Genomic DNA, 15,172 nt, shown 5'->3' on the forward strand with positions numbered 1-15,172 from the left:
CTTTTTGGTTATGCCCAATAAATAAAACAAACCAGAAAAGAGGAAAAGTAATTTGGACAGAGGGATTTCAATTTGTGTGTTTTGAAGGAACCTGGAATAACTTAGAAGAGGGAGATGACAACTGGATGTTTCCAGAAATTATTAGCTGAAGCTGAGACCACCACACAAACCTCCACCGTCCCCCCTCTGCCCATGGCCTCCCTTGTTGCATGTAAGTCTGTACACAGTGGGGACAGTGGTGTGATAGACTGTGCAGCGATGGGGTGAGGACTGCGGGTTTGATCTCTTACTAAAATGCTATTGGTCAGTGAGTTGAATGGTGGCCAGAATCCAAACCAACTGGCAAAACCTGTCTTTCTCCTCAGAGATGAACTATCTGAATCCACTGTCCAGGGCTTTCTGGGAGACTGGCTGGACCTGTGACCAGTCTTGGTAAAAGGCTGAGATGTTCTGACATGCTGAGGATGGAGCTCAGGCCCTTCCACATGCCTTGCCTTGTGGCCAGGGAGAGCCTGTTATGTTGGATCTTCCACTAGACACTCTGACTCTCTATCCCACTTAAACCCACTGGGGGTGGGGGCGAGCTCGTGGGCTTAGGGTGCTCCTTTGTGGACAATTCTTACCAGGGTTCTGATGACAAGTTAATGCCAGGCTCCATGCCAAAAACCCTCTTGAGAAGGCATTGCTCCAGTCAATCCTTGTGTGGCCCCATCATGGGCCCATGTCTGCACATGGCCACTGGGTGTCACTGTGCCACTGGGCTGGGCCTCTGTGAGCATTTATCTGGCTGTTAAAAAACCCTGCCTCTTAAGGAAAGCAGCGGAACATGGCAGTTGGGAAACTACTCAGAGGCCTTTAATTATAATGCAAACCCTGTCAAAAAGATGATGTTTACTGTGGGAGGCATTTACATGACTAACTTTCGCATGCTAAGAGACATTTTAGATCCAGTTTCAAACAACAGTTTTTAAAAAAGGAGGAGAAAAAGAGAAAGAAATGAAATAAAAAATCTCAACCCTTAATCCACCAACTTGTGTGATAGTTTGAAGTGTCATGGAATGATCGGTGTTAGGATACAGGTTATTTTCCTTTTTCCCTTTCTCTCTCTCTCTCTTTTCTTTCTTTTTTCTTCTGACAGCTCTTTCCCCCTCCCTCTTCTAAGAGCCACAAAAAAATGTTTTTCAAATGAACACAGGCAAGGATATGTCACTCGGTGATGGATTGCTCGCTCCAGCTCAGCTTTTGATAATTAAGTTCTACTCTTCACAGACGAAGGCTGTTCTGCCAAATCCAAAATACCCTGGAAAATGTAAAATTAGAACCTTATGAGAAAAAAGATTAAAAGAGCTAAATATATATGTGTGTAGTTTGGCTAAGGGGTGACTGGGGTGGGGTGCAGTGAGGAGAGGGATGTGATTTGATAACTGCCTACTAATCTGCACGGGGACTGTGGCAAGGAAGAAGGGGGATATTTACACCTGAGACAAGATGGAATTAAGAGTAAGTAGATGACCTAAATAAAAAAGGAAGAGCATTTAGAACAAACATCATACAGTCCTGACTGACGGGGGCTAATACTCAATTAAGGTACATCCTCCAAGGGGAGGCACTAGAGACAGCAAGTCTTGAGACATCCCGCATCTTCCCTAATCACAGGCAGGCAGTACTATGCAGACAGGCGGTCCCACCTAGTCTCCCAGGGGTGGGGAAGGTTTTCTTATAGCTCTGATTTCTGTGACTACAAATCTTGCTTGAAGGACCTCAAGATTACACACCATTATATACAATTTTCTAATGACTGCTTGACTCCTGAAGACTGGTTCTGAGTCAGTTGCTGGAGAATCTATGTGGTTGCTCCAGAAACCTACCATGAGATGTAGCCAAGGTCAAGAAGAGCCTGTGTCATCCCATGGGCAGCATCCCCTGCTCCCTGGCTTGGAGCCCACCATCTTGTCTTGCTGCATTTATGGCTTGCCCACTCCAGGCAGGCTACATGGGTAGAAAATCCAACCCTGAAACCAGCCTGTTCCTCACCACGGAGCAACACCACTGGTCACAGCAAGCACCAGGAATTGCTGAGTGATTTATTATAAGAGACTGCAAAAGATACTTTAAAACAAATTCCCTTAGCCCCGTGTAATGTACCACAGGAGGGAGAAAAGGCCAACAACCCACGTGGCCATTACATTCTTGGCACAAAGTACCCTCTTAGTTGGCTCACTCAAGTGGGCAGGAGCCGGGTTTCACAAACCAGTCCTATCTCGAGGACTCCTGGTGTTCATTTGATCGCCCTGAAAGCTGGATCCTTATCTGGCCCAGTAATTTATCTCTTTGGAAGGAGAAAGTAGGGGCAAAGATAGATGCAGTTGATAAAGCTGCTTTTTTCCCAGTGCACAATCAACCTCAGTTAAAAGCTCAAGTGCTGCTGGAAGGGGGTGGGTTGCCTTTCTGCTGTGAAATTGATATTTCAAGCTGCCCCGCCAGGGACTGGCTCTCCCTGGGCCTACCACTGTCTGCTTGGGAGACACTTAAGGAGCCCAGTGGGAAATTCCCATCTCAAGTCTATAGGGAGGAGGGGAAGAGGGCATGGCAAGGCCAGGCCTGATTGGTCTGTCTTCTTTGCAAGAAGCTCGTGGATTTGGCTTCAGATATTTTGCATCCAGTTGCAAGCCTGGCCTGCAGGGCATCCTGGCCTGACCCTAGGTTGAAGGGGAGCAAGATAGCTTGAACCTGCTCTTTGTCAGCACTCCCTCCCCACAGAGGTGGCTTGGTGGGAACCCAGAGATAAAAAATGGGAACCGACTTCTTCCATGGGGCAGGAAAACAAGCAGGAGAAAAAGGACTTCCTGCTCTTCTCTGCTGGCTGATAAGCCCAACTGCTGGTTCTGCCTGCTATACACTGATTCTGCCTCCTAATAAAGCCCTATGGATTGTCACGTGGTGGGGGGGGCTAGCATGGGCAGCATTCCCCCCATTTGTCCAGCAACATTTGCCTGGAATCTGATGCTTAGCATTATAAATGTAGCAAAAGGTAAGAAGCAGTCACATATACCAGGAGCCTCAGAACAACTTTCTGACCGCTCCACGACTCAGCATACTACTCCTTTTTGGGTAATAAAGATACTTTAATTAGAGTCGGGAAGAGCTGAGTTACTAATACTATTCTGAATATAGTTTGTATTTTAATTAAGGCTTAGAATAAACACAAATGTTGCTCAGAGATCTGAAGCCCATATGGCCTCCATTCCCTCATTGGTGAAAGGAAAATAATGATAGCATTTCCCAAAAAAGGATGTTGCAAGAACTAAATTAACACCCGACCCCTGGTATACACACACTCACATAAAGCTGAGAACCATACTTGGTCCAAAGCAAGTACTCAACACATCCTAGCAAATACCAGGATGCAGTTTCCCATTTTCATCCCTGTCACTTCACAAGTCAGGACCAGATTATGGTCTGTCAAGGCATTTGGCGTTGCAAACAAGATGGTGATGGGGATTGGACGGTAGAAGCAGCTTCTTGCTATACTGTGAGATCATTCTGAAAGTGATATGGCAGCCTTGGCTAACTTTGGTGTATATACGCAAAGTATATATACTTTGTACTGCTGTGTGGTTTTCAGAATGGTCTCACAGTGTGGCAAGCCAAGACCTGAGTATTCTGCTTTTGCCCCAAGAAAGTTCCCACAGATCTGTCAAAAAGGGATATCAACAGGAAAGTCACTGTGTTACATTTTCTGGTGGTGGGGACTTGAAGATAATCTGGAGGTCCATCCCCGGGAAAATTGAGAGTGCCCACCATGAAGAAGAGCACTGTGGAGTTAAAAGCAATAGACGAGGTGCAGTCATGGCTCTAGCACTGGAGTTTCAATGCATGGCATTAGGTGAAAAAAAAGAAATACAGTGAGACATGCTATGCCTTTTAGGAAAATTAAATATACATACATATAAAAATATGAATTTTGTAAGTCATGACAATGTTAGAAAGGTTGCCTATACAGGAAGAGAGAAATGGGGAGAAAATGGGAGTTAATGGGAATAATCAGATAACCAAATAAGTACAATAAAAGAGATCTTGAGCAGATCAATGATAGCAATGCACTAGGACAAAACTAACTCAACACCCTGTCTCCAACGTCCAAAAAGCCTGCTTACCCTAAATGTTACCAAAAGAAAATATTTTATTCATACGTTTTATATATAAACATAAATGTTAATACATCATATTTGTGTGTATGTATGCATGTTAAACTATGAAGTAAGTGTAGAGAAATTTAACAAAGTTATCATTTTTCCATCATTTAAAAACTTTTTATTTTGGAATAATTTTAGATTTACAGAAAAGATAGTATAGGGAGTTCCCACACATCTGTCATCTAGCTTCATCTAATGTCAACATCTTATAGACCTATAAGGCACAGTTACATCAAAGAAACTCACATTGGACTGGCTGTGATGGCACACATCTGAAATCCCAGATATTCAGGAGGTAGAGGCAGGAGCATCTCAAGTTCAAGGCCACCTTAGGCAAAAAGTTAGCAAGACCAAATCTCAAAAATAAAACACAGCTTAACAGAGCAGGTTTAAGGCATGTACAGTGAAAACTATAAGACACTGAAGAAAGAAACTGAAGAAGACTCTAGAAGATGGAAAGACCTCCCACATTCATGGACCAACACAACTAGTTTTGTGAAAATGGCTGTACGACCAAAAGCAATCTACAGCAATTCCCATCAAAATCCCAATGCAATATTGAGCAAGAAGAACAATGCTGGAAGTATTACGATACCTGGCTTCAAATTATACCATAGAGCCGTAGTAACAAAAACAGCATGGTACCAGCACAAAAACAAATATGAAGACCAATGAAATAGAATAGAAGACCCAGAAATAAATCTACACATTTATAGCCATTTGATTTTTGACGAAACAGCCAAAAAATCTTAGGTTGGAGAAAATACAGTCTCTTTAACAAGTGGTCCTGGGAAAACTGGGTATCCATATGTTGAAGACTAAAACTAGACCCCTATCTCTTATCTTACACAAAAATTAATTCAAAGTGGATCAAAGATCTAAATGTAAGACCTTAAACTGTGAAACTACTACAAGAAAATATAGGGAAAACACATGAAGATAGGCATACACAACTATTTTCTGAATAGGAAATTGCCCAGGAAATAAAAGTAAGAACTGTTGAATGTGACTGGATCAAATTAAAAACCTTCTGCACTGCAAAGGAAACAGTTACCAGAATGAATATTTAACCCACAGAACAGGAGAAAGTCTTTGCCTGCTATTTATCTGCATATACAAAAAGTTCAAAAGATTAAACAATAAAAGAACAAATAATACCATTAATAAATTGGCAAATGAATTGAACCAGACAATTGTCAGAAGAAGTACAAATGGCTAATAAATACATGAAGAAATGTTCGATATCCTTAGCCAAAAAGGAAATGCAAATTAAAATGAAACAGATTCCATCTCACCCCAATCAGGATGGCCATCATCAAGAAAACAAACAACAAACAATGGCAAGGAGGGTGAAGAAACCCTTATACACTGCTGAGGGGAATGTAAATTAGTGCAACCACTATGGGAAGTAGTGCAGAGGTTCATAAAAAATACATCAACAGTAGAACTACCAATACCTCTTGGGCATATATCTGAAGGAGGGTAAGTCAACAAATAAGAGAGACATCTGCACACCCATGTTTATCACAGCACTAGTCACAATAGCCAAGTCATGGAACCAGCCTAATTGCCCAACAATTGATGAATTGATAAAGAAAATGTGGTACATATACATAGCGGAGCAGTGTTCATCTACAGGAGAATGAAATTATATTGTCTGTAAGAAAATGAATGGAACTGGAGAGCATGGTGGAAGAGATAATCCAAGCTCAGAAAGACAAACGTCATCTGTTTTAATTTATATTTAGAATCTAGACCTAAAATGACGACGGCGACGACGATGATGATAATGGGACATGAGCATTAAAGGGAGACTGTCTTATGAGGGGAGCCACTGGGAGGGGAGAGGAGAAAAAAGAGGGTGCTGGGGTACTCATTATGTTATCATGACGATAACACACTAAATACTGTTTGAAAAAGGGAGGAGGAGGGAGAAAGGTAGAGAGAGTATAATAAATGTGGTCAATTTAGTCAAAGTTCATTATACACATCTACGCAAATATCACAATGAAACCCCTTTGTACAAGTAATGTATGAGAGTAAAGCAAAAAAGAAAAAAGTAAAAAATACAAACAAGAGGATCAGAGGCATGGCTCAAGTGGTAGAGAGCTTACTTAATACGTGCAAAGTTCTGGGTTCAATTCTCAGACTGCAAAAGAGAGAGAGAGGGAGAGAGAGAAAGAAGGAGGGGAGGGGACAGAGACAGAGACTCCCACATTGACATGTTACTATTAACTAACCCCCAGGCTGTTGGAATGTCACCATTTCTCATCAATGTGGAATACAAATACATTTCATGGTCATGTCTCTTTGTCTCTCTCCATCTGTGACGGTTTCTCAAACTTTTCTCCTTTGTTTGGCATGACTTTGACAGTTTTGAGGTGTACTGGGCAGGTGTTTTGTAGACTGCTCCCGACTTGGGTTGGTCTAATGTTTAGACAGGGATGATGGTCTGGGTACAGATATTGCAGAAGTAAGATCCCTTCTCTTCTCTAAATATCGGGGGTGTATGACATCAGCATCATTTCTCTCTAGTGATTTTGAACTTCACCACGTAGTTGAGGTGGTATCTACTAGGTTTCCCCCTGTAAAGTTAATATTTTTCCCTTTTCAAAGTCTATTCTTTGGAAGGGGTCACTAAGTCCAGTTCATACTTAGGAAGACTTAAGATCTTCCTGAAGTGGTGGGGAGATACACACGTATTTCTCAATGTATTTTTTTTATTATGGTAAAGTAAAATTTACTATCTTATCAGTATCTAAAACATAAAGTTCTCTGAATACATTTAAAAATAGCTGTGAAATACAATTCACATACCATAAAATGTACCTATTTACAGCATAATAATCAGGTTTTGATGAATTCACAGGCTGCAAACCATAACTATGAAATTTAGAACATTTGCGTTAACCTTGGAAGAAACACCCTGTTCATTAACAGTTGCCCTTTACTCCTCTTTCCTGGCAAGCAGGAATCTACTATTTTGGACACTTTGTATGAACGAAGTCATACAACAGGTGATCTTTGTGGACTTTTCACTTAGCACAACACTTTCAGAGCTCACCCATGTTGCAGCAGGAGTCGGCACTCCATTCCTTTCCATTAGGGAATATTCTATTGTTTGAATATTGCACATTCTGTCTACCCATTCAGTGTTGATGTACACGTGTGTTGCTTCTACCTTTTGGCTATTCTGAATAATGCTGCTAGGAATATTCCTGTACACATTTTTTTTGTGAACATGTGTTTTTTTTCTCCACAGTATATACCTAGAAGAATTGTTGGGTGGTATGATGACTCTATGTTTTACATTTGAGGAACTACCAAACAGTTTTTCAAAGTGGTTTCACCATTTTACATTCCAACTCTCAGTCTGTGAGGTTTCTGACTTCTCCACACCCTTATTATTATCTTTTTTGATTATAGCCCTCCTGCCGGGGAGTGAAGTGACATTTCACTGTGGTTTTCATTTGCATTTCTCTAATGGCTAAAAATATGGGGCATCTTTTCATGTTTTTATTGGCCATTTTGCATATCTTATTTAAAGAAATGTCTAGCCAAATCCTTTGTCCATTTAAAAATTGCATTGCCTTTAATTATTGAGTTACAAGACTTCTTTGTATATTCTGGATACCAGTACTTTATTAGGTGAATGATTTGCAAAATATTTCCCTATTTGTGGATTCCATTTCCACTGTCCTGATGATGTTATACAAAATTTTTTATTGGGGGGACAGCATTGGGTTTCAACTCAGGGCTTCACAATTGTGAGGCAGTCACTGTATCACTTGAGCCTCGCCTCCAAGTCCAAAAGCTTTTATTTTGATGTATTCAATTAATCTATTTTTTTGTTGTGTTTTGCTTATAATTTGATGTCCTATCTAAGGAACAAATGGTTGCCTAACTTAAAGTCATGAAGACTTCCTGCTATGATTGCTTCTAAAGAGTCACAGTCTCAGTGTTGATGTTTAGTTCTAGGATACATTTTGAGTTAATTTTTTTTCTGTGGTATAAAGAAGGAGCAAAATTTCATCCTTTTAGCTTGCAGATGTCCAGTTGTTCCAGCCCCATTTCTGAAAAGACTATGATTCCCACCCACCATTGAGTTGTCTTGGTACTCAATGAATTTCTGACATATCAACATTTTTCAAGAAAAAATTTATGTCCCACTTTATCTTCATTAAGCCCAATCTAGCCAGTCAAGCACCAGCCCCAAGTAGCACGTCAAGCTGACATTTCATGGAAAGAATGTATCTGGAATTCTAAGCCAGGGCCCAACTCCAAGAATTCCAACATGCCAGATTCAGCCACTCACCCCAATAAGCCAGATAATGTGAGGGGTAGTGGTGAAAGGCAGAGAAAGGAGGTTTGTTATACAGCCCTGGCAGCCACAGGAAGAGGCAAATAAACAGCCCATTTTTGGGTGTAGACATTAGTTTTAGAAGAAGAATTGGGGACAGGGAGCAAAAGGTATGGATAGGTATTAAACAACCCTGGTGGTGATGAAAAGTGTGGTCAGATTCTTCATTATCTTAGGATTGGTTAGGCTGAGCTTGGCTATGACAAAAAAAGTCATTTGTTGCCTATTGGGTAGCTTTGACTCCTGTCACAAGATGTTTATCTGTCAGTCCTCTCCTTCCTGGATTCTAAGATGGCTACAGAGAGAATGGCTTAGAGCAAATACAGGTTCAAAATGGAGGCAGGGGTGACAAGCTTTTGTTCTGCTTTTGGTTACCCTTTGGAAACTTGCAGGCCCAAGTGAAGAGTCAGTGATCTTTAGAAAAGAAGTTTCTAAGTACCTGATATGAGAATAGTTGCTTTTGGGGGTGGGGGCTGTCAAATAGATCTGAATTTGTTTCCTAACTACAACTGGTTCTCTGGAACATTCTTTAACTTCTCTTTATCTCATCTCTTTTGTTGAGAAATGGGTATAAGCTCTCTTTGTCCTGTGCAAATTTAATGGCAGACTGAAAAAAGAGGACCTAGTACAGTGCTTTATAAACTCCAAGGTGAAATGATTAAAGTTACTTACTTGTCTCACCCGTAGGTATGAATCAAACTCTTATATTATTATTAGCATTGTCCTAAGCACAGTCACTTTCAATTGCTGCATAGCACTTAACCTCCAAATGGTAACTTCAGAGAACAAGCACTGATCAGCTCACAGTTTTTGTGGGTCAGGGTACCTGGCATGGCTAAGTCAGATCCTCTGGCTCAAGGTCTCTTACAGGCTGGTCAAGACTGCAGCCATCTGAAGGTTCAGCTGGGGCGCCACCCACTTACAAACTCACTGATGTCTGGTTGGCAGGATTCAGGTCCTTCAGCCTGCCAGGCAGAGGCTGCCCGTGGCTCCTTACCTTGTAGTTCTCAGAGCATGGCAGCTTGCTTCACTGACTCAAGAGAGGAGAACGAGGGAGCATGTGGAAGATAGAAGTCAGCCTTCCATACCCTCATCTTTAGAACTAGTCCAGCTCTGTTGCATATTCTGCTTGCTACACACATAGAAGCTACTAGGTGCTGCCCACACTGAAGAGAAAGGGTTTTAAGAAAGGCATGAATAACAGGAAGGGGGATAACTGAGAATCATCTTTGAAGGCAGTCTACTGTCCTGCCAGCGTGACAGAGTTTAGGGTTGTGCCTGGTACACAGTAGCCTTCAGCCAGTTTGTTGAAACGGGACCCTGTTTCCATAGAACTGTGCTATCCTGCTGATTTGTATCATCAACTTCAACCACTAGGAATTCTGTTACATCTGCAGCCAAGCAACTAAAAACATATCCCTGCTCCAGGATATGTCTAAGCAGGGGCATGCTAGCCACTTGCCAGCATCATTCCTGGTCCTTTCTCTGAAAACTACATTTCCCAGGATCCCTTGCCAATGACTTCTGATGGGGGTGAAGCAGTGGGGATCATTAGTGAAGTCTAGAGAGAGGAAAAAGGAAGAAGCCTAGGCCTTTCTCTTCTGCCCGACCCCTCTCCTGCTGTGGGTGGCTTCTCCAGTGGGCTCTGTGCTCCAAGTCTCAGCAAGGCAGCCTTCCAGCCCTGCTGCTGCCATCTTTGGGCTACCTTACTTTCCCATTTGGCTCTTCAGTTCTCCACCATCTTTGTATTCTGCTTCCTTAGATTATGTGATCTCATTGCATCCCAACAACATTCCTGAGTGGGCAGGAGAGGTGGCAGACACTGTCCCCATTTTACAGATCCTCATTGGTGCTTCAGCTCAATTTGGGAAACATACTCATCTCAGGTGACACAGCAGGCCAGGGGTGTCCAGACCAACCCCAAAGACAACACCCTTCAGTCCTGGACCTATCCAAACATCACTCTGGCTTCTGCTCGGATCTGTGATGGCCCCATGCCTACATGTTCTCCTGTGAAAATCCCCGGCCAGCTTCCCAACTGGCAGTGGTTAAGAGGCACCCCTTGACCATGACCATGTACTTTCTGCCCAGTACATGATCTGAGAGGATGAAGGCGAGGAGGGTTGCTCAACTGTGTACCTGGGCTCAGGACCAGACCTTCTCAGGGGAGGATGGGGCTTTTTTTTCTACTTCATTTTCCCCAAAACAGCATCTCTTTCTAAATTTCTCAAAGCATAATGTAAATTAGCAGCATCTCTAGTCAGAAACCCTTGAAAAGCCACGTGCCCTTCCTGAGAAAAATGCACGTTCCTACAAAGTTATGCCTCATCTTAGGTTCCCAGACTCCTCTATGGTCTCTGTGGCACCTACTAAGGACCTGTGGAATGCAACTTAATAATTTTATTCTGTAGCACATTCGAGGGTTTCCTAAATGCCTGTAACCACCTAGAAATGTTTTAAACATCCTCACACCACTTTTCTCACTTCCCGATCAATTGACTTGCTACAGTTTAATTTAATTAATAGGGCACTTGGTATCACCACCATGATACCTGTGACGTAACAGATTTGGTAGTGGCTAAGAACTTAGCCAATGTTCCTGGATTGAAGCCCTGGTTCCACTATTTGCTATCTATCTGCATGGCTTTGAACAATTACTTGACCTCTCTGTGTCCTACTTCTCATATGTAAAACGAGGCTAATACGAATGACTTCTGCAATAGTCATTTTGAGGACTGAATAAATTAGTGCGAGGAAAGGCATTTAAATAGCACCTGGACCTTAGTAAGCGCACAAGAAACGCTAGCTATTACCATAACACCAGTATTGTTTCATTTTTTCATTATATTCTTAAATAGACACAAACAAATACAAGTGTAAGAATTACCATGTGTGTGCCACCACAAGTCATCCTGTAAACCAGTAGCTCATACACCTTCCCCTTGGGGAAATGCTGCCATAATCATGGCTGCTCAAGAGAAAACACATGCACACCACACACTCCAGCAAAGAGGCAGGAAATCCCAAGAATGAGATAAAGGAAGGGGCCATGGCTTTGGGAAGAGGGCATCCGAGGGTGTGTTTGTTTCTGGATTACAGTGACAGAGCCATAAGGAAAAGCAGACTCTGTTTTTCCTGCTCAGTGCCACCTTCCAGAGAGGCCAGGAAACACATCCGCCCCTATCTGGTACTGATGGTGCTATGGGCTCTTGCTGGTCCTCTCCCTGAAGCTGTCCACTGGGAGCTGCTACAGGAAGGAAAATAAACTGGCCCCTTAGGCCACAGTGGTTCATGGTGAGGGATCTGAGTCAGGCCGGGAGGAGAATCATTTATAATTCCTTTTGCTGTTTCCAACACCTTCTTCTTGAGGTCTCTCATTTTGATCCAGGGAGGTTTACTCCTCTTCATTTTCTGCTGATGTGTTTCAAAATTCCAGGGGAGGAGCCTGTGAGTGGGCCAAGCCAACCAGTGGTGCTTGGTTGAGTGATGGGTCTTTGACCCAAGTTGGATCAATCAGAGCCAAACTGACTCTGGGACCTTTCTTTTTATGAACTTGGATTGGGAACACTGAGCATGAACCTGCCCGAGGCCTAAGGATGGAGCCAGTCCTTGGAGAACAGAATCCAGAGCTAGATCCCACTGATATTGCTTGAGCCTGAGTCATACCATGCCTGAAGTCCACCATTCTTCCAAGTTGTCTTTTGCAAGTAAAATCTATAATCCCTGATCTTAAAACTTCAACCCAGGAAGAATAAGTTTTTCCTTATTTAAGTTTTTCAAACATCAAGTTGTAAAGCTGGGATGGGAAGTCTGGTGAGATGCAGCTTGGGAATGCTGGTGGGTGTGACCTCAGAATAGGAAATCAGAGCTAGCTGTGTTGTGGTTTTGTGGAAGCAATTATGATCACTAGGTATAGTGTGCCACCCAGATGGCAAGCCAGCCTCAGTCTTGGGCATCCAATGACCAATGAGAACCCCTTACATCACCCTGGCATCCTTCAGCTTGAAGGTACCTTTGAACACATTGTCTCTTTTGATGTTCCTTTGGCAACCCCGGGAGGTAATAGGCTCCCCAGTTTATAATGAGCAAACTGACACAGATCTGATTAGTAACCAGGTCAGGGCCCGAATCTGTGACCTCGTGCTATGAATCCACTGCTCTTCCTAACTCATCAGTAGAAAAGCTAAGGACTGCATGTCAAGAGATCCCACAGCATGGGATCTCTAGGCCTGGACGGCACAGGTTCAAGTCCCAACTGGACTTCTTACCAGCTTTGTGATCCCAGATATTATTTTCCCTTTTGTGCCAGAGTTTCTCCATTTGTCAAAAGGGGATAATGATGACATTTGCCTATAGGTATCATCCCCTATTGACAGATTTCAAGCCATGTTGTGAGGAGTAAATGACACAAATCATTTGTGTTATTTGTCCATAGGATAAACACGCATTCAAAGCTAGTACTTTGATTTAGGACCCCAGGCAGAGCTGCATGAGAAAGCCTCAGGCTTGTTTAGGAACTAGTACAGACAATTCCCTGGGGATGAAGTGTGTGTGGGCAGCAACTCTTTGACAAGACCACGTTTGTCCAAAAGACTTCATGTAGAAACAGATGCTCCAAACTGGCTTGGGGGTCAAAGGCAATTTGTAATGTGACAAAGGAGGAGAGAAAGAAGAGGTGGAGTGTGATACCCGGGGCTGAGCTCTAAGGATAACGATAGGTACATTTGTCAGTGTGTCCGTGCCTTTCGATCAGGGATGTTAAAACACACATTGTCAAACCCCACCCCAGGATTTCTGGTTCTGTAGGTCTGGATGGGGCCTGAGAATTTGTCAGGGACCCACTTTTTGAGAACCATTGTTTTAGAACTTTACAGGGGACATCCCATGTTAGACATTAGCAGTGATCTGGAAAAGTTAGGGATATTACTTTCCTACTGATAATATTTTTCTATTCCTCCATGATCTGTAGCAGTGTTCCTGACTTAGAATCTGATGGTTTTTGCTCTTCAACTCACCTCACTTACTTCAGGCCACATGCAAAGGGACAGGAAGTATCTATATGTTATAGAGTACATGCGAATTCCTTTGTGGGGGAAGGGACTCTCCCTAAACCTCACCTAGGCTTGTTTAAATGGGGAACCCTGTGCCTGCAAGTGAAGTCTGCCTCTCTATGCAAGAGTCACAACCTCCTTGCTGGAAGGGTAAGATCACCCTCTGGAATCACATCTATGTGGTTGCCGAGGTTCTCATTGAAGTCCAAGTGATAGTTAATGGGTAATGGGCTTATGGAAGGTGCCAGGCTTTTGCAATAACTTAACCAGTGAGGGCTCATTCAAGCTTCAGGGTGACATGCTAGTGCTATGCCCGTTTTGTTGATGAAGAAACAGAGCCCCTGGGAGGCAAAGTGTTGCTCAAGAACATACAAGTGGTACAGGCTAAATTCATACCTAGGAGCCTCACTCCAGAAATTATGCCCTTTGCTGGCTTTCTATTGTATCTGTTCACAAAAATGTCACAGAGGAATACTGCCTTCTGCTTTAAAAATTGACTTCAATGTCTTTTCACCTATCACCACATCTGACCCTTCTTGTCTTCTGGGACAGATGACTTTATCCCCACTACACAGACAAAACTGAGGTGTCTACAGTTTGAGCCTGTCACAGAAAGACGCATGAGTGACTAGGGCTGGTCCTGTGCTCTGCAGATCCTGGTGGATCAACCCAGGTAACATAAACACTCATGGAGTTCCCTGGACTTAGCAAGAGACTGCAGTGTGGTTTTCTACAAACCAATTGTGAGTAGAATATTGGATTCTCCCTGAGGAAAAGCCAGGAACCCTAAGACAATCTTTAAAGATTGTAAAAACCTTGAAATATTACTATGTATAATAATTATGAGAGTATTAAAATACCAATAACAAGGCAAAGAGCATTCCTGGTCCCTACTTCCAGGATATCATAACATCTAACCATACCTATGAAGTACAGTGTTGACATCTGTAGATTGGGCTCTACAGGTCAAAAAACTCATGCTTATGGTTGGTAGGTGTGTTTTAAGGCCACAGGTCCAACATGTGGCCCAGTTGGGACTTAGACACCTGCCTCACATTCCCTGCACTCATCCCCAAGCTCAGCCATTTCCTCCACTCACTTCAGGACCTCCCCCTTGTGATGGCCATGATATCCACTGTGCCACTGGCCACCTTCGCCTAGGCTCCCCTCCATTCCAAGCAGTTCCATCTTTTCCCCATTAATCCTCATTACTGCCTTTGTGATACTATCTCTTCATAAATCTTTAACCACTTGGCACCTGATTAAAACGTCATAAAAGGGTCATAATATAAATTGATATGTTACATTTATTGTTGTTTAAATGATGAGAGAGAAGAGAAAGTTCATAAAACATTTAAGTATTTCTATGACTAGAAAGCTCTTCCTTCTCTCCCCAGCGTAGTTTTTTCTCCCTAGTTTGAGGCATAATGGGCAATTGAAAGCATCTAGTATCAGCTGTCACTCTATCTGTAGATACCAGCAGGTTGTGAACTGTGATCTTATTTCTGTATGGTCTCTATTGCTTTAGGCAGGGATTGCTTGGTTTATAGATTTAACCAAAACCA

Source organism: Castor canadensis, chromosome 15 (assembly GCF_047511655.1).
Source record: "Castor canadensis chromosome 15, mCasCan1.hap1v2, whole genome shotgun sequence".
NCBI classification, from domain to species: domain Eukaryota; kingdom Metazoa; phylum Chordata; class Mammalia; order Rodentia; family Castoridae; genus Castor; species Castor canadensis.